At 37.0% G+C, this 22,127-nt stretch overlaps 1 long non-coding RNA gene across 1 annotated transcript; it reads left to right on the top strand.

Annotated features, from left to right (window-relative positions):
• Positions 1-19,993: 19,993 nt before the first annotated feature.
• Positions 19,994-22,127, top strand: LOC141626873 (uncharacterized). The gene is made up of 3 exons (XR_012536448.1): positions 19,994-20,309; positions 20,407-21,066; positions 21,738-22,127. It is a non-coding gene; the product is annotated as an uncharacterized LOC141626873 (long non-coding RNA).

The raw sequence follows: 22,127 nt of genomic DNA, 5'->3' as shown, positions 1-22,127 counted from the left end.
GCCAAACACGACCTCATACATGGCTATCCTAGTTCCTAGGTTAGATTCATTAGGTTAGATGGATTTGCAAAGCGATGCGGAACATACATTAGAAATCGATGACAAAAAAAGAGGTCAGAAGGCTTCGCCTAAAACCGGGTGTTCTACACGGCCTAAGGGGTCAAATTAGGTCAAGTTCGCTAATTAAATTAACTCGTCGAGTGTTAATAAGAAGGTGCTAGTCACGCACTCTTATACTAGCGAGAAATTAGGTGAAAGAGAGAGATGCGTTCATTAAGTTACAGAATTGTCGATTGATTTTAAAAGCTATGTCGAAGCACTCTAACATGTCTAATTAGGTTATTTAAATGATCGAATGTCGTCTAAATAAGTCATATGTTAACAATCAGAGGTCGTATTAACATGTAAATGGTCCAGGGGTAGGTCGAATCACACGAGAGAAGAGAGGGGTCAAAAGCGAAGAGCGAAGTCAAAAATCCGTTTTATTTATGCCCTACCTTGAACACGAGGATATGTAAATGAGACGGGGGTGTACGACCGACTGATGTAGCGGTTTCTTTCCCATATCAAGTCAACGCGGGTGTTCATGGTGGTACTTTAACTCATACTCGGACTAAACTAGTTTCATAGTTAATAAGAACAAACGATAAACAAAAACGATAAACAAACAAAAACGAACTATAAAAAAACAAACATAAAAAAACGAAATAAAGGGAAGAAAGAGGAGGATTTGATGCACCCTCAACCTACATGTATCGTTGAAACCGTCATGGGTCGTAATCGATGGTAGATTTTATCTCGAGAGGCCGTCGTCGACGAAGAAACAAAGCAAACAATACGTTTTTATCGAATCTGGACAGCACCTTTCAAACAGCGATTTCTCTCTCGTTTCACGATAAAAATTCAATTTAAAAGATGTTTTGAAAACTAGAAAGAGAGGAGAATAGAGATCTTAAAACAATCCCTGCTTGTTTTGAGTTCTTGGGCACGAAAAACGAGCACAAACAGAACTGGACAGACAGGAAAAAGCCGCGAAAACAGAGTGTATAACACTCTGTTTTTCGAGGGAATTCGTGTACTCTCAAGGGCAATTTGGCTCGTAAATATTTGTCTAATGTGTAGATGGATGTTTTATGGTTAATTAGGAACAAGAAACTCGAATTTTAATGGATGTTTGAAGGAGGAACGAATTGTATTTCAAAGAGGACACACAAACTGTTCCAATTTGCAAGTCGGTTTTGTGAAGGGTTTTTGAGAGGCAATTAGGGTTTGTTTCTGTAGTTTAAAGCTTGTAAGTGACGGTTGTATATGTGGAGAACTTAGAGGAATGAATTTATGGTGAAGGGTGGGTATTTATAAGGAGTTAAAGTAGGGTAAAAGAGAGGAGAGGCAGACGGGCTCGGCTGAGCATAGCTGCTGTCCAGCAGCTTTTGGGGGGTTTTCTAGGGTTCGTATGGGGGGTTTTCTTGGTGTTTAAGGTAAGGTAATATGGGTAGGATATTAGGTTATGGGTTAGGGTTAATGGGCATGGGTTTTGGTAGTATTTGGAGCGGGTTTTGGGCTCGGGATTGAGCTGCAAAACAGGGGGGGCTGCTTCGTGTTTTTGCGGGATGTTGGGGGTGATTTGGGGCATGATTTGGGCCGTGGTTATGGGGTTCGAACTGGGATTGGAAGGGTAGAAGCTTAGGTTGGTTAGTGTACTCGATATTCATGCCAACTCGTAAAGAAAACGGGCTCAAAAACCGAGCTAAAATCGCGCTCCAAAACGCGTGTTCAAAACGAGTTTTTCTCGATTTTTAAATCGATTTTTCAAATCAATTAACACATTAAAATAAATGATTTTTCAAATCAAATATACTCATAAAATGATTTTTTCGAATCAAATATTTATTTTATTTTCAATAAAATAAATTTAAGAAAATAAATTCAAAATAAAATAAAATAAATTGAAATCACCTAAAAAAAAAGACCTTAATTTAAATATCATTTAAATTAAAATACTCCGTCGACAACGCTCATTCTACATCGTAAAACTAACCCAAATAATGACAATGACAACTAAATAAATACATGTGTCCTATCATCATCGGGTGTTTGTCGGGTTCTCTTTAAATTCCAATATCGACGGATACGGGTATCTACAATATGCTAGACATCATAAATTTAAGATACCACACAAAATGCCCATTCTTGATTCATCATGATACACATTCCCCAATATGATATGCAATATGTCTCATATAAATCAAGTAATGACAAATGACCCAATAACAAACATACACATTATTGAAACTGAGTAGGATAAACCCACCTTTTAGCAATCCCGCTAAACAATAAAGCACCCGGATCAAATGTGCTCCTCCATAATGTCCCTACCTAATTACGATAATTAAATATAATTACTAACTAATTAAATTAAATACGTAATTAATTAATTAAAACCGTCTTAAAGTTACCAAAAACCCGTCTAATCCACTCAGTCTTTTGTCAACCACCCGGCACCGTGGACTACCACCTAGCCATGGTTGATCGTGGCCCTGCCCAGCACCGGAAGCCACCACCTAGGCCAAACCCAACCGCCCCCGACACACGACACCAACAACACCCTCAACAACAACACACACGACTCCACACCTACACATCACCCTTTCCACCACTACACCGCACCACCACTGCCTCACTTAGCCACGCTGGTCGTGGCCTCTTGACGACCACAACAAGCCTCCCCAGCAGCAACAACAACGACAAACAACACTAATAACAACAACACCATACACAACAAACACCAACACAACCAGATACCCTCCACAAAACAGCCCTAGTTTCCGCCATACACAGTCACCTATACCGCCACCACTAGCCACCACTGCTACGCTAACTCAACCCACGAGACAACCACCCAAAAACCACCTTAGGTTAGGCCTTAGACGAGGGTCAAAACATAGCCCAAAGACGAGTTCAACAACTACAACATACAATGTATAAGTCACGGTCAAACCCTCTTTTTGGGCGGTCAACGACGGTCAACATGTCGTCAATGACGGCAAAGGTGAGCCAAGGTCGAGGTGGGTCAACGGCATAATTTAATTATTATATAAACTAGTATAAGACGGTCTTACCTTACGATCTCGAGGCAGATGGACAAAATCTCCCTTCATTCTTCTAATATCTCTTTCTCTCTTTTCTCTCTTTAGAAGTGTGGTGGATTTTGTTGTGATTTTGAATGGATAAGGTCGGTGGATAAGGTGAGTGGATAAGGGGTAGGGTGGAGTATATAAGGTGGCTGTATATAATACATATGTATGCGTATTATTATTATTATTATTATTATTATTATTATTATTATTATTATTATTATTATTATTATTATTATTATTATTATTATTATTATTATTATTGTTATTATTATTATTATTATTATTATTATTATTATTATTATTATTATTATTATTATTATTATTCCGTCTCATACATAACTCGTATAAATAAGATATTACATAATTTTATAAAATACAAGGGAGAATCCCGTGCTTCGCACGCTCAGTATTTATATTCTTTAGTTTAAACAATTAAATATAATTGTAGAGTGGATACTCGTATTTACATATCATTTTTTGTAATTAATTAGTGTATCATTCTATAGTTCACTCATAATTCTCGCCTTTTATAAAAACAATGTTTGAATATGTAATGTTTTTCAACAATTATTAATCATCAAGGTATTGTCGGATTTGTCAAATCAAAAGACATTTGTTAAAAAAGAGAAACTTATTTTGAATTTACTACTAATTGAATAATGTATTATCACGATAAGGATTGAAAATAATCCATAAGATACGTTTTGGTTTTCTCGTTTAATAGTTTACTACAAATGTACGAAGTAGGAAGAAGATTTCTTGATTGATATACCTGAAACAGAGATATATAAATATATATTATTGAATATGGCGGTGATAGTAACATTGTTGTTTTTTACGCTTCTTTCATTTCACTTTTAAATATGTCGCGTTGATTTCTTTCCAAGTGGTGTTAGTCCAGTGGTAGCCGGGTTAAACCTTGAAGCTTGCACAAATGCAGGAGTTGAGAGGTCCCGGGTTCGACTACCAGTTGGGGCGATGATCACTTGGCCACTATAGCCCCCGAAAGGGACGGCTTACATGGTCCATGTGGTGGTGCGGGAATGCATGGGCCCGGGGGGATTCAACCACCTCGTCATCAAAAAAAAATATATTGATTCGACTAACTTACTATAAATAGTTGTTTGATTATCATTTCATTTATCTGAATCCAATTATAGTATCTCCCATGTCGGCTTTTATAACAATTTTATTATTTAGATTTACGTACAAAATTGTTTTTTTGTTTATAATTAAAATTTAATGGAAATTTTCAAATAATATATGTATATATATATTTATGATAATGTAACCTTTTGTCTCAATCATTTGTTTACTTTTTATTCGTTATCTGAATTATTATAACTAAAAATAAACAAATTATTGGCACAAAGGAGTAGTATATTTCAAAATCATTTACATTTCAAAAGATGTACAAAGTCTTTACAAAAATATCAAACTCCTCACATTTAGTTAATTCTAACTAAACCGACTTAGGATATGAAGTTACACATCCCCCTAACCCCCTTCGTAAAAAAAAGCTCCTAACTCTTTAAGAATCAAAATGAAGTTATGGCCATCATCGTCCTGGATATAACTCTCATTCATTGTGCCTCCATATCTAATTATCTATTACTTGATGGACTCCTACTAAATAATTACTCCTGTTTCGGTTATTTCTTTGTCTATTTCATTTTAAGTTGTCTCGGTTATTTGTTTGCCTTTTTATTTTATGTATAATTTTGATGGACAATTAAATCATCCACACTCAATTTGATCTACTTGTCATCTAATAATTGACACTTTTCCTTTTCTTGTTCTTTATGCCAAAATCAATGGCAAACAAATGACCGGGACAGACTTTGTATTACCCTATTAAGTAAGGTGTTTTTTTTCTTATACCATTCCAATTTCAATAACAAACTTTATGTGTAAGTTATTATTGCTAATCATGGAGGTAGATCAAGTTTCTTCTTTGATTTGGTATATAAAATTCTTCCCATGCTTGCATATTACTCTACCTTTTTAAACTTTTATTATAAATATTTATCTCTATCTAAAGTGAAATAAACTTCACATGTTTCCATTTGGAGTGATAATATAAAAACAAATATTTTGAAAAACGAACAAATGCAAAATTATTTTCAAACTATGAATAACAAATTGTTTCAAAAAAATGGTGCGTTGTTTTTCTGTTATCATAGCATGTTAGAAGTTGTAGCAAAAATAGGAAAACATTTTTTTTGCAAGTTACATTTTAAATCAGAAGTACACAAATCCTATTACCGATGGCCTCATCATCACACGATATATTGATATCGATACTTAAAAACTTTCACCTCACAGGCGTCCTCAATTCCTCATGAGTTTAAATTATTGGTTGGGGCATATCTTTCAAGTTCGGCAAGCAAGTCCGGGCATGCAAATCAAGTTACTATATTATTATAGATGTAAATATAACAATTGAAAAAACTTACTTTTTGATTCTCACCTTTTTTTCTATTTGCAAATTATCGATCTTATGATTAATGCTAGCAAGAAGAAATTAAAGTGTAGTACTCCGCAGTTTGTTAGTGTGTTGTGAGGGGAAGGGAGGGAAGAGTGTAATACCCGCCTTTTTGAGACCCTTTGACCAGCATTGACTGACCTTGAGAGCGGGAATAGTCTTAGAAAGGCGTGCCAAGTTATCATGGGTTACGAGTTGGGAGTGGTACTCGATAGAGTAGAGGCTACTCGATCGAGTAGCTTAGTTACTCGATCGAGTAGGGGGCCACTCGATCGAGTAGGTTGGGTACTCGATCGAGTATCGAGTTTTCAGCGAGGGTTTTTAATCGCGTTTTGTTAAATGCGCAAATCATTTTCCGCCTCATTCTTCCCATCCATCAGTCGCCTCTTTCCCTTCCCTTCACCACAAAACCTCCATGGAAGCCCCTTTGAAGGTCCTTGTGCCTTAGGAGAGCGTAGCTTGAGTCGGGTAGCGGTCTTTTGCCGGGTTTCTCCTTATAGGTATGTCATAATCATCATCACTATTCCCATCGTGGCTATTAGGGTTTGCTTGGTAGTAATAGATGGTCGTGTTGTCCTTATAGGCTTTGCTTGGTTGCTGATTATGGCATGTGTCGGCATGGATTGGTTGCGGTTGCTTAAAGGTAGGTTCGCCTACTCAGTCTCTGTAGATAGTCTAGTGTGTCGATCGTTGTATCGTTGTTGTTGATGTTGTGATTGTGATTGTTTGTCTGTGGTTCTCAAGATGCGTTCTCGGCTGAGTGGAGTCACTTGCGGGAGTGGCTTCACGCCCTAGTTTCGCCCTTCGTGGAACCCGCCACGGAAGGGGATGTGCACATTAATGGGACAGGGTTATCGCTCGGTATGATGAGCGGGGCTTAGGTGGGAACGGCTGCGGTCCCCCCCTGGCGGGCTGGTCCAAAGTGGACGATCGGTGACGGAGATGGAGTGGAGTGCCTGATTGTGACCGATTGTCTTGTGTGGTTTTGATAGTTGTTGGTAACTTTGGTGTGTCTTATCTCAGTACTGACCTTGTGTGGTTGTCTTGTTTGTTTATGTGTCTTCCGTGATCCCCTATGGTGAGCAGTCTGTCTTAGCAGGTGTTGATGTGGTTGCTAGCTAAAGTCCGGACAGGGATGAGTCGCCACGAGAGTTAATAGTTATAGCAAGTAGACTCTGAGTTGTATCTTTTATACCGTAGTCGGATAAATCACTTGTAAAGTAACGTAATAGTTCTTTTATCGGCATTTGATCATTACTATCCTCGGGCAACCGAGATGGTAACGCCTTTATATGCTAAGGAAGGCCTAGTTAAGGCTCCTCTGTATATGGGGGTGTTACAAAGAGTCCTACTACATTATATATATATATATATATATATATATATATATATAGGGAGACTGTGAGAGTGAACCTAAAATTTGTACATAGCCCTATGGTATTGATAGCACTCGTAGTAAGCACTATGATAGAGTAGTCTTTGAATACTCCGAATATGTTCAAGAATATGATACTTGTAATTTTACTTTGAATAGGTATCTTGGAAATACATATGCAACAAAATTTAATGTATATGCAAAATCTATACTGTGATACAATGTATATGCAAGATGCAGTATACATTTCTTTATTACCTTGGGAAGTTGAGTACTACATTTATATTAATGTAAATTGAAAAATAAAATATTAATCGTATTAAATGTTCCTGATTTTATTACTTTAATTAATTAATTTACTAATTAATACTTAATAATTAATCATGTATTTGATACGAATTTGCAGCAGAAAAAAAACGAACAAGGATATATTCGGCAAGCTAGACCTATAGCTTGACGAATTACGAGACCAAGTCAGACCTATTGACTCGAACTTAAGAACTAAGCTTAGAAACGCGTCAATGCAAAGCTCGAATAACCAGAATTGAGCTCGACAATTGCAAGTAACTTGATTTGAGAATTTTGTGAAAACTTTCATACCCGTCTTATTCCATCCAAATGGCTTAAATAGCCTAAAAGAGATAAGTGAAAGGTCACTTACAATCCTAGCAATAACTAGCTAATTTAACATAATTTATTTAGCTAATTAAAACCATCAATTGACAACTTAATAACTCTAATTAACTAAATAGAGCATTGACTACCTCAGCCCCTTTTATTTACCAAAATGCAAAGAAATAAACACCTGATTATTACGTACGTAATTGCTACTCAACCCATGACAACAAGCAAACATATCGAGCTTTCGAACCCATCAAACCCATACGCATGTCTCCTCCAATGCGCGTCTCAACTAACGAGTCTTGCCCCTCGATGTCCGCATCAGTATTAAATGCTTAATTTGCCACATGTCAATCCACAATTCTTCTAACTTGATTATATATATATATATATATATATATATATATATATATATATATATATATATATATATATATATATATATATATATATATATATATACACTAGGTATTTCGCGCGCGGCCTATTTTAAAATTTTATTATTATAATTGAAGAAAAATAATATAATTCATATATGATCTTTAATATTTTTACATATAAATAAAAATAAATTAATTTTTCTCAAATTTATTTATTTTAGGTTTAATTTTAATGTTTTAAAATAAAATACATACAATTTTAATTAAAACTAATAAGTGATAGTTAATTATGCATGATCAATGTTTTACAAATAAATTTGTGACTTATCAAATACCATATTAATTAACATAAAATATATTTGAATAACGCAACGATCAACATTGGGTTCTCAAATTATATTATTTAACGATACATAATTATGTCCCGAATCAGCTAATATTTGTTCAAAATTATATGAATATAATTTTATATAATTTATAATTTTTTATGTATAACATGTGGTATATATGTATCAAACATATAGCGTCCAAACTCAGCTTATTCAATTGTTTTGATTGTGTTTTGCAAGTGTTGTGTATCAAACATATCTATAAGAAATTTGCACCTTTTATTTTTTTAAAACAACTATCAATTATCTTATTTTTCTACAATGATGTTTAATAGTTTACTGTAAATAAAATAGCTTGAACTTTCTCAAATATTATTTTTTGAGATTTAACTTCAAAGTATTTAAAAGATATATATAAAATATTTAACTAAAAGTAATATTTAGTTAGTCATAATCAATATTTTATACTTGACGCACACATATATAGTTGAAGATATTAAAGAAAAATGTAACGTGTTTTCTACTTGTTCATGTCGTTTATAATACTATATTACTTAATAATCATTACTTTTGTTTTAATTATTCAAATGCACTCGCGATCAATGCGTTACTCTGTACATACACATTCCTTATCACACTATTTAAACCTATCAAAATCTCATATGTATTCAATTTCTCCCAATATAATTTTTTTCATTCTCACACTATAAAAACTTATCTCTTAATAGTTTTCTTTAAATTATGTTTTTAATAAATACAATGACTCTCCCAAATATATTTTTCTTACCGGATTTAATTATTTAAGTTTTATAACTTTCTCAAAAAAAAAATTACATAAATGTAAAATATTGTGAAACACTCACTTTAATTATCTACATAACAAAATATTTCAAAAAATATAATGAAAATTGTACTCAATTGAAAACATTTTTCGCAATGAACGTAATTATTTACATTTTAGAATTTTTATCAAAATAATTTTTTAATAAATTTAGAATCAAATCACCGTAATTTTTTAATGTAATTTTATAATAAATTTATTAAACTATAATGAATATTTTGCAGAGATTTATACAGCATTTATTACACTCATATTAAATGATTAGCTGTAATTAATGCTTGTCATTAAGGCTGTATGGACACTTGGCGCATCCACAGTGTTTCAACTCAGTTTTATATATATACTAGATTTAATGCCCGGGCGATGCCCGTGCCAATTTGTAATATTCTGTGATTGTGATGTAACAATACTCTAAGGTCCTTTTCGTTTGGACCTAATTCTGCTGAACTGAATTATAATTATAAAAGCTTAATTTTTCTAAACTAAACTAAATTTATAGTAGCTTACCTTTTTAGATGAAGTAAACTTATAAGAGCTTAACATTTAGAATTTGAACTTGTAGGAGCTTAAGTGTTCTCAACTGAACTTTTTAAAAATTACTTTTTGTTATTTTCTAGGGTGGTTTTTCTTGTATCTTATATTAACCAAGTGGAAGACGCTCTTTCAAGTTACTCACCTACTATAGTACTATTTCCTCTGTTACATTGAGTTTTTCACGTATCTCATTTCGAACCGGTCCATTTAATTTTTTTATGTTTCTATTTTTAGTTACTTACAACCTTTCTAAATGTCTATGATACCTTTACTTACTCCCTCTTGCTTTGGAGTATTAATTTGGCCGTTCTTATTTTTCTAATGTTCATTATTTTAATCCGTAAATTATCAATAAGCTATAGAAAAATATTATATTTCGTAAAAAATAAGAAGTCGTAAATCCATTTATTGTTTGACCTTTTTTCAAACTTTCAAATGAACGTTTAAGCACATCAGAATTAAAGTTTTATGCACATATATGTATACTACAATGAAACAACATTTCATTTTAAACTTTAGAATTAAACTCATTTAGGATCCAGTTTTGTAAATGTAGAATGCTATTATGTAATTAAATTTTTCCATATTTCCAGTGGAGCCAAAGACTCATTACTTTTTGGTTATGGATTATAATGGAATAAATCAAAATGGCTCACTAAAGTGGTTGCACTTCTTTCTTTTGTGAAGTAGTGGTCCTCTGATGTAGTTCTCGACGCAATTTTCATCTTGGGTTATTCGGAAACAGCCTCTTTTTGTTGCTAACACAAGGGTAAGGCTGCGTACATCCGACCCCCCCTTACGCCGCAATTTGTGGGAGCCATTGAGGCATTGGGGTAATGTTGTTGTTGTAATAAATAGTTGGGTGGTGACGGTATAAATTTTTAACGATGAGCTTTATCATTATCGCTTATGTTTTATTACTATTGACTCAAATACCCATAACTTGGGGGCGTCGAAAAAAAAGAATGTTTAGCCTTACAACTTGCTCTCGCATTTGCATGAAACTCTTTTTATTAACTACCGTCGCCAAAGGCTGAAAGCACTGGAATAAATGTGTATATATCTAACACAAATTCTAAAGCTTGGGTACCGTAAATTTGGCATGAATATAAAATTGCTTTGAACAAACATGAAGATTAGTGGTGTTATGAATTTGTGCCTTGAATTTGTGTCGAAAACAAAAGACAAGAAGAAGCATTTAAAACGGTAGCAACATATGCGGGTCGGACATCAATCTGGTGGTGATCGCATGCGTTATGGTTCTTGCTACCTTGGTCTCTCCGTACAACATGACTTAGCTATTTGTGGTAGTTGGAAATTTAGTGTGGGTAGGTCCCACGTAGACTTTCCTAGTTAACCTTGTTAAGCTAATTAAGTTTAGTACGTGAGTTTCGGGTGTATTTGTTTTAGGAAATTAGTTTATTAATTTCCTAATTGTCTTTGTTTCCTGATTAGACTAGATCTCTTATTTAGGGTGGAATAAATCTATATAAAGACCCTTGTATTAGTCAAGAATAATTAAGGAGAGGGAGATAGTATTTGTGAGCGTAATCTTATGAGAGTCGATTTGTGAGGTTCCCTCTGGAGAGGAAGCTTCAGTTTGTTACGGGCTCAAGTAGATTGACGTTCGTCTGAATTTGGAGATTCAAGGAGTCTGTTCGGATCTTGGCGGCCACAAGATCGTTTGTCCTTCATCTCGTTTGGGTAGTCTCTTTTGTCTCTTTGAGATTACTATTTTGTTGGTAGAATAGGGTATACTTTTGGCCAATATTGAGCACGTGTATACCGGTCTGCTGTTGTACTATTATCTCCACAATAGTGAATTTGCTCTCCTTCAGGGTGGACGTAGCCAGTTATTTTACTGGTGAACCACGTATATCTGTGTGTCACTTTATTTATTATTCGCTATGATTTTGTTCTTATCACCCTAATTAACTAACTATTAGGTAATGGGACGCCTCCGTTACAACAATTGGCATCAGAGCTAGAGTTCTGATTTGGGATCTGCTTCCGCTGTAATTGTCTTTTAGGCGTTAATTTGGGTTTGTTGAATTATGGGTGAAAAGATGTTGGCAGCGAATATTTTGAAAGTTGACATACTTTTGGGTTTGGTGAGTTTGTGTAAGGATGGTAGCGTTGACAGTAAGGTGGAGTTTACTACTATATAGGTCAAACTAATGGATCCTTCAAGACAAACTTACAATTGTTTTTGCGTCTCAGTGAGGCGATTTGAGTTCCAGGTGGAGCTATTTGGGTTCTTGAAAAGAGTGTTGGGATCTCATAAGGGGTCATTTGAAACTTCGACGGGAGTTTGTTCTATGGAGCTTTTGGGTTGGACTTGGTAGTCTAACAATTTGCATCTTTGATGGAGGTGATTTGTGCTCGCATAGAATGGTGTTTTTGGTTTCGACTTGGGTATTTGTTGCCTTGGTGTAGGCATGTTTGTGGTGTTCGCGACACTCTTTTGTACCAGGTGAAACATTTGTTTTGTTCATGGCGTTTGTGTCTTTTTATGGGGCAATTTGGTACGACGGTACATTTGGCCATGAAGTTTGGAGGAGATTTTGTTTGGAATCTAGTGTGTGTTGGTTTTGGTACACCGTTCCATCATAGTGACATTGGGAATCTTATATATTTGTGTTGCCGTTTAGTAGCTTTTGTCCTTTTCGGAGTTTGCTACGTTTGGCCTTCCTGCTGGTATGGAGATATGTTGGGTACTTAGTACATTTGGTAGTTTCAGCTTGCTACATTTGGTACTTCGTATATTGGTCACGTTCGTTGCACACTTGGTTCGTTTGTCCATTTTGTGGGTTGTGTTCAAGTCAAAGTGGAGACTACTGGGACAAGTAGTGACTTGGGGATCGACTCTATTGAAGCTGATTTGGGTTTCGGTTCTTCTTGGTTTGATTCGTTTTTGGATAATTCAAGTCAAGGTGGAGATTGTTATGAATTTGTGCCTTGAATTTGTGTCGAAAACAAAAGACAAGAAGAAGCATTTAAAACGGTAGCAACATATGCGGGTCGGACATCAATCTGGTGGTGATCGCATGCGTTATGGTTCTTGCTACCTTGGTCTCTCCGTACAACATGACTTAGCTATTTGTGGTAGTTGGAAATTTAGTGTGGGTAGGTCCCACGTAGACTTTCCTAGTTAACCTTGTTAAGCTAATTAAGTTTAGTACGTGAGTTTCGGGTGTATTTGTTTTAGGAAATTAGTTTATTAATTTCCTAATTGTCTTTGTTTCCTGATTAGACTAGATCTCTTATTTAGGGTGGAATAAATCTATATAAAGACCCTTGTATTAGTCAAGAATAATTAAGGAGAGGGAGATAGTATTTGTGAGCGTAATCTTATGAGAGTCGATTTGTGAGGTTCCCTCTGGAGAGGAAGCTTCAGTTTGTTACGGGCTCAAGTAGATTGACGTTCGTCTGAATTTGGAGATTCAAGGAGTCTGTTCGGATCTTGGCGGCCACAAGATCGTTTGTCCTTCATCTCGTTTGGGTAGTCTCTTTTGTCTCTTTGAGATTACTATTTTGTTGGTAGAATAGGGTATACTTTTGGCCAATATTGAGCACGTGTATACCGGTCTGCTGTTGTACTATTATCTCCACAATAGTGAATTTTCTCTCCTTCAGGGTGGACGTAGCCAGTTATTTTACTGGTGAACCACGTATATCTGTGTGTCACTTTATTTATTATTCGCTATGATTTTGTTCTTATCACCCTAATTAACTAACTATTGGGTAATGGGACGCCTCCGTTACAACAATTCGCACCAGAGCTAGAGTTCTGATTTGGGATCTGCTTCCGCTGTAATTGTCTTTTAGGCGTTAATTTGGGTTTGTTGAATTATGGGTGAAAAGATGTTGGCAGCGAATATTTTGAAAGTTGACATACTTTTGGGTTTGGTGAGTTTGTGTAAGGATGGTAGCGTTGACAGTAAGGTGGAGTTTACTACTATATAGGTCAAACTAATGGATCCTTCAAGACAAACTTACAATTGTTTTTGCGTCTCAGTGAGGCGATTTGAGTTCCAGGTGGAGCTATTTGGGTTCTTGAAAAAGAGCTGTTGGGATCTCATAAGGGGTCATTTGAAACTTCGACGGGAGTTTGTTCTATGGAGCTTTTGGGTTGGACTTGGTAGTCTAACAATTTGCATCTTTGATGGAGGTGATTTGTGCTCGCATAGAATGGTGTTTTTGGTTTCGACTTGGGTATTTGTTGCCTTGGTGTAGGCATGTTTGTGGTGTTCGCGACACTCTTTTGTACCAGGTGAAACATTTGTTTTGTTCATGGCGTTTGTGTCTTTTTATGGGGCAATTTGGTACGACGGTACATTTGGCCATGAAGTTTGGAGGAGATTTTGTTTGGAATCTAGTATGTGTTGGTTTTGGTACACCGTTCCATCATAGTGACATTGGGAATCTTATATATTTGTGTTGGCGTTTAGTAGCTTTTGTCCTTTTCGGAGTTTGCTACGTTTGGCCTTCCTGCTGGTATGGAGATATGTTGGGTACTTAGTACATTTGGTAGTTTCAGCTTGCTACATTTGGTACTTCGTATATTGGTCACGTTCGTTGCACACTTGGTTCGTTTGTCCATTTTGTGGGTTGTGTTCAAGTCAAAGTGGAGACTACTGGGACAAGTAGTGACTTGGGGATCGACTCTATTGAAGCTGATTTGGGTTTCGGTTCTTCTTGGTTTGATTCGTTTTTGGATAATTCAAGTCAAGGTGGAGATTGTTATGAATTTGTGCCTTGAATTTGTGTCGAAAACAAAAGACAAGAAGAAGCATTTAAAACGGTAGCAACATATGCGGGTCGGACATCAATCTGGTGGTGATCGCATGCGTTATGGTTCTTGCTACCTTGGTCTCTCTGTACAACATGACTTAGCTATTTGTGGTAGTTGGAAATTTAGTGTGGGTAGGTCCCACGTAGACTTTCCTAGTTAACCTTGTTAAGCTAATTAAGTTTAGTACGTGAGTTTCGGGTGTATTTGTTTTAGGAAATTAGTTTATTAATTTCCTAATTGTCTTTGTTTCCTGATTAGACTAGATCTCTTATTTAGGGTGGAATAAATCTATATAAAGACCCTTGTATTAGTCAAGAATAATTAAGGAGAGGGAGATAGTATTTGTGAGCGTAATCTTATGAGAGTCGATTTGTGAGGTTCCCTCTGGAGAGGAAGCTTCAGTTTGTTACGGGCTCAAGTAGATTGACGTTCGTCTGAATTTGGAGATTCAAGGAGTCTGTTCGGATCTTGGCGGCCACAAGATCGTTTGTCCTTCATCTCGTTTGGGTAGTCTCTTTTGTCTCTTTGAGATTATTATTTTGTTGGTAGAATAGGGTATACTTTTGGCCAATATTGAGCACGTGTATACCGGTCTGCTGTTGTACTATTATCTCCACAATAGTGAATTTGCTCTCCTTCAGGGTGGACGTAGCCAGTTATTTTACTGGTGAACCACGTATATCTGTGTGTCACTTTATTTATTATTCGCTATGATTTTGTTCTTATCACCCTAATTAACTAACTATTGGGTAATGGGACGCCTCCGTTACAACAAGTGGTATCAGAGCCCAAGGTTCGACTTGGGCTAGACATGAGGATTCATCAGCAGGCCCAAGACTTGAAGTTGTACACTGTAAGGCATGGAACTCCTAACTCAGGGTGAGTCCTTGAGCAAGCCCGGTCCAGGGCTAAATGGATGAAAGGCGTCATAGGTCTTGTGGGACAGAGACCATTTGTGTACTAGAACTGTTGATTAGGTGGACCCTTATCAGGTTGGGTGCCACAGGTCTGGTGGGTCTTTTCCAGGTTGGATGCCAGAGACCGTTTGTGTTCTAGGACTTCTGAAGTGACGGACCCGGTCCGGGGTATATTGGATGCAGAGGATGTTCGATATGCATGTGTAGCAAATCCCCAAGAAGGGCACATGGACGGCTCGTGGTAGCATGGTGTGTCGGCTAAGGGGAGGTTATCAAGACTTGTGATGTTTCGGTTGTCTAGAAGTTAGGGCTGTAGAGTGGGGGAGTTCTCCATGGAGGTCAAGGTCCGAGTCAAGATGATGGTCCTTGGTTTGAGGGGAGGATTGTTAGGGTGCAAACTCATGTCCCACATCGGTAGAATAAATATGGAAGAACATATTTATAAGTATCTACTAAATATAATAGTACGAGGCCTTTTGGGAAGGAGTCCAAGAGTAAATCCGTGAGGGCTTGGCCCAAAGCGGACAATATCGTACTATTATGGTCAGTGGACATAGATGCAGCAGAGGCCCAACACGGGATATTCACGCTTCCGCACAACAAGTGGTAAAAATATCAACTTTTAAATCTGCATGACTATCAAACTACAAACATTTACAATATAATCCCGCGTTTTAAATTTCTAATATCATGACTTTGTTATGAGATGGAGGGATTCTAAATATGAGTCATTTTTAACAAACGCCATATAAAGGCCAGTAACATTAAACCGACCGATACACTTAAAAAAGAATTTAAACCCATGAACTACAAAAAAACTCATACGTACTGTCAAAGTATTACCTTCCCTGCACAATAAAAACTACTCCGTAAAACAGCCATATCCTATGTTAGTAAGTACATATAGATTATGAAAAGCAACAAATAAAAAAATAAAAAAATTGTAATTATAATAGAAACCCTTAATTTAATATGAATTTTGTAAAAGTAACATAAAAAAATTGTTTGTTAGGGGAACAATTATAGTTGGCATTTATTAAGATGATGAAGATAAAGTAACTGAATAGAGTCATGCTTAAAACGGCGTATCTATTTTAACGATAAAACGAAATACACCTTGTATGTATTTCAAGGTGAAACACTGACTAGTTCTGCGATTTGTGCATTCGTAAATCACGGAGAGATGACTAACCTTTGGCATAAGAGGCTTGGTCATATGGGTGAGAGAGGGATGCAGCTTTTGTCCAAGAGAGATCTTCTTAACGGTGTCAAGGTGAGGAACCTTGAGTTTTGTGAACATTGTGTGTTTGGTAAGAAACACAGATCTAAATTTAGCAAGGGTGTTCATACAACAAAAGAAGTCCTTGATTATATCCATTCAGATTGTTGGGGGCCTGCTCGAGTTGAAGGTATGGGAGGTTATTATTATTTTTTTACATTTATTGATGACTATTCCATGTATACATGGCTTAGGTTGCTTAAGCAGAAGAGTGAGGCTTTCAAAGTCTTTGTACAATGGAAGACTTTGGTGGAAAATCAGAAAGGTAAGAAGATCAAGAAGCTACGAACGGACAATGGTTTGGAATTCTGTTTAGGAGAATTCAATGAGTTCTGTAAGAATGAAGGTATAGGAAGGCATCATACCATCAGGGGTACACCACAACAGAACGGTGTAGCAGAACGAATGAACCAGACACTGTTTGAGAGAGTTCGATGCATGCTCTCTAATGCAGGTCTTGCTAGAAGGTATCTTGGAGTGAAGTGTTCTTACTGACTTGTTACTTGATCAATCGTGGTCCTCATATGGGAATAAACTGCAAGATTCCTTATGAGTTATGGAGCGGCAATGTACCGGATTATTCTACACTTAGAATTTTTGGATGTGTAGCTTATTATCATGTAAAAGATACTAAGTTAGATCCAAGGACAAGGAAGGGGTGCTTTCTAGGATATGGAGATGGAGTTAAGGGGTTCAAGATTTGGTCTCCGTCAGAGGGTCGTGTTATTATTAGCAGGGATGTTACCTTTGATGAAAATTCCATGTTTATTTCTAAAGGGGTGTCCAAGGGTGTTGAAAAGGATAATAGTGCCGAGGAAGAGGTGGAGTTTGAGGTGTCTCCTGCCACTTTATCTATGTTACCACGGGTTGTGATCGAGGAGGATGCAGAACCAGTTATTTCTAGTCCTGTGACTACTCCTACTCCAGTTAATGAGGAAAGTCAGCAAGGTGAATCTTCTAATCAACCAACTGATCCTATTGACTTGCCTAAACGTGTAAGCAAGAACACTAGTAGGTTTATTGAGGAGCTTGAGGGCCGCAAAGTTCGTGGCAATAATTGCTATGTTGAGGAGATGGTTGGTTATGCATTACGGGTAGGCGATGAAATTGAGTCGAAGAACCATCATCTTATAAAGAAGCAATTGTTAGTAGTGAGTCGGTGCAATGGCTTGCTGCTATGGGTGAAGAGATGGAGTCTCTTCACAAGAATAATACTTGGGAACTTGTGCCACCACCAGAAAAGAGAAAATTGATAGGGTGTAAATGGGTGTTCAAGAAAAAGGAAGGAACTTGAGAGATTTGAGTCGGTTAGATACAAGGCTAGACTTGTTGCTAAGGGGTTTAGTCAGATAGAGGGAGTTGATTATGTGGAGATTTTTCTCTGTTGTGAGACACACTTCTATTCGTGTGTTACTAGCTATAGTGGCACATTATGATTATGAGCTTGAGCAACTTGAGGTCAAGACCGCTTTTCTCCACGGTGAGTTGGAGGAAGATATTCTAATGAAGCAACCAGAGGGGTTCGAAATTCTAGGGAAAGAGCACTTTGCCTGTCATTTAAAGAAGTTCTTGTATGGGCTTAAGCAATCTCCAAGGCAATGGTACAAGAGATTTGACACTTTTATGGTAGAGCATGGGTATGAGAGAAACCCATATGATTGTTGTGTTTATCATAACAAGCTAAAAGATGGGTCTTTGATTTATTTACTCTTATATGTTGATGATATGCTTGTTGCTGCTAAGAAAAGGTCAGATGTTGATAATTTGAAGAAGCTACTCAGTTCAGAGTTCGATATGAAGGATCTTGGGTCCGCGAAGAAGATATTAGGGATGGAGATTTACAGGGATCGTTCTAAAAGGAAGCTTTTCTTATCTCAGAAAAGCTACATTGAGAAGATACTTGGTCGTTTTGGTATGGGTAATGCTAGACCTTTAAATACTCCTTATCTTTGTCGGTAAGTTAAGCGTATCTTCCGCACCTCAAACTGAAGGCGAGAAGTCTTATATGTCAACGGTTCCCTATGCTAGTGCGTTGGCGTTTAATGTATGCCATGGTTTGCACTAGGCCCGATATTGCACATCTTTGTTAGTGTTGTTAGCAGGTTTATGGCTCAACCTGGCAAAGAACACTGGTTAGCGGTAAAGAGAATTTTCCGCTACATGAGAGGAACGGCGGATGTTGGTCTCGTTTATGGGAATGATGATGAGTGTTTAGTTGTTGGATATTCGATTCCGATTATCTTTTGAGATGTAGATAGGGGAGGTCCGAACGTAGGTATGTTTTTACACTTGGTGGTTTGTTGTTAGTTGGAAGTCAACTTTACAATCTTCTGTGACTTTGTCAACCACGGAGGCGGAGTATATGGCTTTAACAGCAGCTGCTAAGGAGGCTATATGGTTAAAGGGTCTTGTAAGAAAGCTTGGTTTACATCAAGAGATCGCTTCGTTGTATTGTGATAGCTTAAGTGCTATTTGTTTGGCGAAGGATCAGGTGCATCATGATAGAACCAAGCACATAGATGTCAGGTATCATTTTCTGAGGAACGAGAAGAGAATTAAAGTGAAGAAAGTGGGAACAGCTGACAATCCTGCAGATTGCTTCACTAAGCCGGTTCCATTCAGCAAGTTCAAAACCAAATCTACCGTAGAGCGAGTTCATAAGTGTCTTGTATACGTATGACAATTGCTTGGACTTGTTGAATATAGATAGTTATGTCTAGACCCTTCGGGGTGCTGAGCTCGAGGTGGAGCCTTGAGCGGCCCGGTCCAGGGCTAAATAGACGCAGGCCTTTGTCCAGGGCTAATTGGATGGCAGACCCAGTCCAGGGTATATTGGATGGTTATAGACTCAAGGTGGAGTCTATTGTGTTCTAGTGTGAGCATATACGAGTTTACTTGAGAGTGACTTGTATAGTGGTCGAGTGGTTTGGAAGTCGTTTGCTAAATGTGACTGTCCAAGTCAAGGTGGAGAATTGTTAGTATGTGACTCGTATGTCACTTACGGAGTATGTCGGAGTTTGATTACGGTGAAAAAATATTAGACTAAGGAAGAAAAGAAGGGCGTGTGTCCTGCGGGTCGCGCGAGATTCTGATGAAAAGGAAATTATTGCTGCACGAAGGAATTTCTAGAGTTGACATCCTCTAGCGTTGACTTTTCTATTGAAAAGTTGACGTAATCTTATTCTTTTGGTTTCCTTAGTTTATTAGGAATATTCTTTTGTATTAATTAATTAATTTCTTAATTAGGATAATCTTTATTAGGGTAGTTTAATATATAAACACTACTCTAACCTAGTTATGAGAGATTTGTGAGGCAAACACATTGAGAGTTTTAAAGCGGATCTGAAAAAAAGCTAAATGTCTAAATGTTTTGTAATCTGTAATTCTCCCGATATAGTGAATTATTCTCCCTCGCCCTGGTGGATGTAGCTATCACATTGATAGTGAACCACGTAAATCTTTGTGTCTTCTATTTTTGCATCTACTCCGTATCGCTTCCGCACAACAAAGCGCAACACCGCTGCTCCGACGATCTTCTCCCCTGAACGTCGCCTTGCCAGCTTCCACCGTTTACCACCGCCTCCTTTTTTCCCCCTGCTTTTAATGCTTAACTAGGGTTCGTCTTATAACCCTAATAATTGGGGAAATCAATTTAAATTCAATATTTGCTGCAATTTGATGTTTCTGAATTGATTACACTGATTTATTTGCAGGTTTGGAGGCTAATTCTAGTTGTAATTTCGCACACTGGTCGAATTAGGTGTATCTCTCGTTCCCTTCACATCGTTGTCGCCTGCTATGACGAGTCGTAACCACTCCGGCCCACCGCCTTCCTCCGTCGCCCCTGTGCTTTGTCATCCCCTGCTGCGATGATCACCACAACACTACCACGCCGAAAGCCAGACATCATTCTTCTGCGTTTACTCCATGGTGTGCTGCTTCTTTCCGTTCAATGGCTTGATACGACTTCCATCGTTTTCCACTTGCTGCTATACACCCTATCAGTCGTCCCTTACTGCGACGGCCTACATCCGACACTCATTGAATGGTGTTTGATGCTGCTAATTAGGGTCTGAATTGAACAGTATTGAGGTTACGCCAAGTTCACGTTATCTGGCCATATCACCATGTGCAAGGCTAAATATTATTGTGGTGCTGCTATTTGTTTCAATTGAGTTTTCTATTTTAAGGCATTTATGGGATACGCCGAGTTAAATTTCCTGTTCACTTAGCTCGGTGAGACTCGAAAATGTGGGGTATTGCTGCTGCCTATAAGGCTATATTGGTGGGTTTTCAGCTTCTTTGTCGTGTGAGGATTAATATCCGAGGGCTCTCATGGCCGCTGACTCATTTCTGTCCAATTATATTATTTGGTGAGCCCATTTCCTTCTCCTTCTTTTGTTGTCCTCTTCACTCATTTTATCATTGCATACAATGACGACATTGCATTATTCAAGCATGGGATGGATAAACTGTCGTGATTAGTCTGTCGATTACTGCTATATGGTGAGTTTGTCGGTTAATTTGCTAAAAAAATTTAAAAAATTGTTGCCACCATAATATCTATTCATTGGTGAATTCATGTGAAATATGGGCATAATTTGATCAAGTTACTCTATTTTGAAATAAATTGTTTACAATTGATTTCTTGTTTTGATCATATGCCGGTTTGTGAGACGTTTTCACCCTTGGTAATCCGATAGAATAATTTTTTGGTGCTTATCTTTTGACATCGTAAGTGGTAAGACGGTTTGACTAGGCTTGTGACATATAACCGTGGACCAAAAAGCCGCGAGATTACATAAGCCAAATAAGAGTGGGACATCCATGCCAATCTAATTCATTCGTGAGTGGTTATAGGATTAGTACTTGCCATTAGGATTGCATGAATGATAGAGGTATTCATTTGATTTATGACCTACATAAGCCAAGAAGCCGTCCTGAATTTAATATTTTACTTTTGCAACCCCTTTGAGCCTTTAGCCTTGTTTATTTTTTAACCCGATATTACAAGCCGTTTCCTTACATTATCTTACCCATGTAGGGGCTTGAGAAGTGTCTGTTTTTCTCAGTTTAAATAAAGGTATGATACAACCGAAGCATGGGAGAGTAATTGATGGTGATTTGGTGAATATTTGATATATGAGAAGGGTTGATATATTTAAAAAAAAAAAACAAAGAGAAAAGAATACAAAAAGTAACAGAAAATGAAAAAAAAAAGGAAAAACATTGAAGCTGCAAGAGTATTGGTTACCAAAAAGGGGTTCGTGTTACAATTTCTAGTGAAGGTGTATATTCTATATGTTGGAGATTTGACAATAAAATGGTACTAGTTTTAACCCGTGCAAAATTGCACGGGTATGTTTTTAGGAACATCGATACAATGTTTAATATGAAAAGAAATATTGATAATACACATGAATACTTTATGTTC

Source organism: Silene latifolia, chromosome Y (genome assembly GCF_048544455.1).
Source record: "Silene latifolia isolate original U9 population chromosome Y, ASM4854445v1, whole genome shotgun sequence".
Classification (NCBI taxonomy): Eukaryota; Viridiplantae; Streptophyta; class Magnoliopsida; order Caryophyllales; family Caryophyllaceae; genus Silene; species Silene latifolia.
The sequence above is the reverse complement of the archived record's forward strand: the minus strand, read 5'-3'. Positions and strand labels throughout refer to the sequence as shown.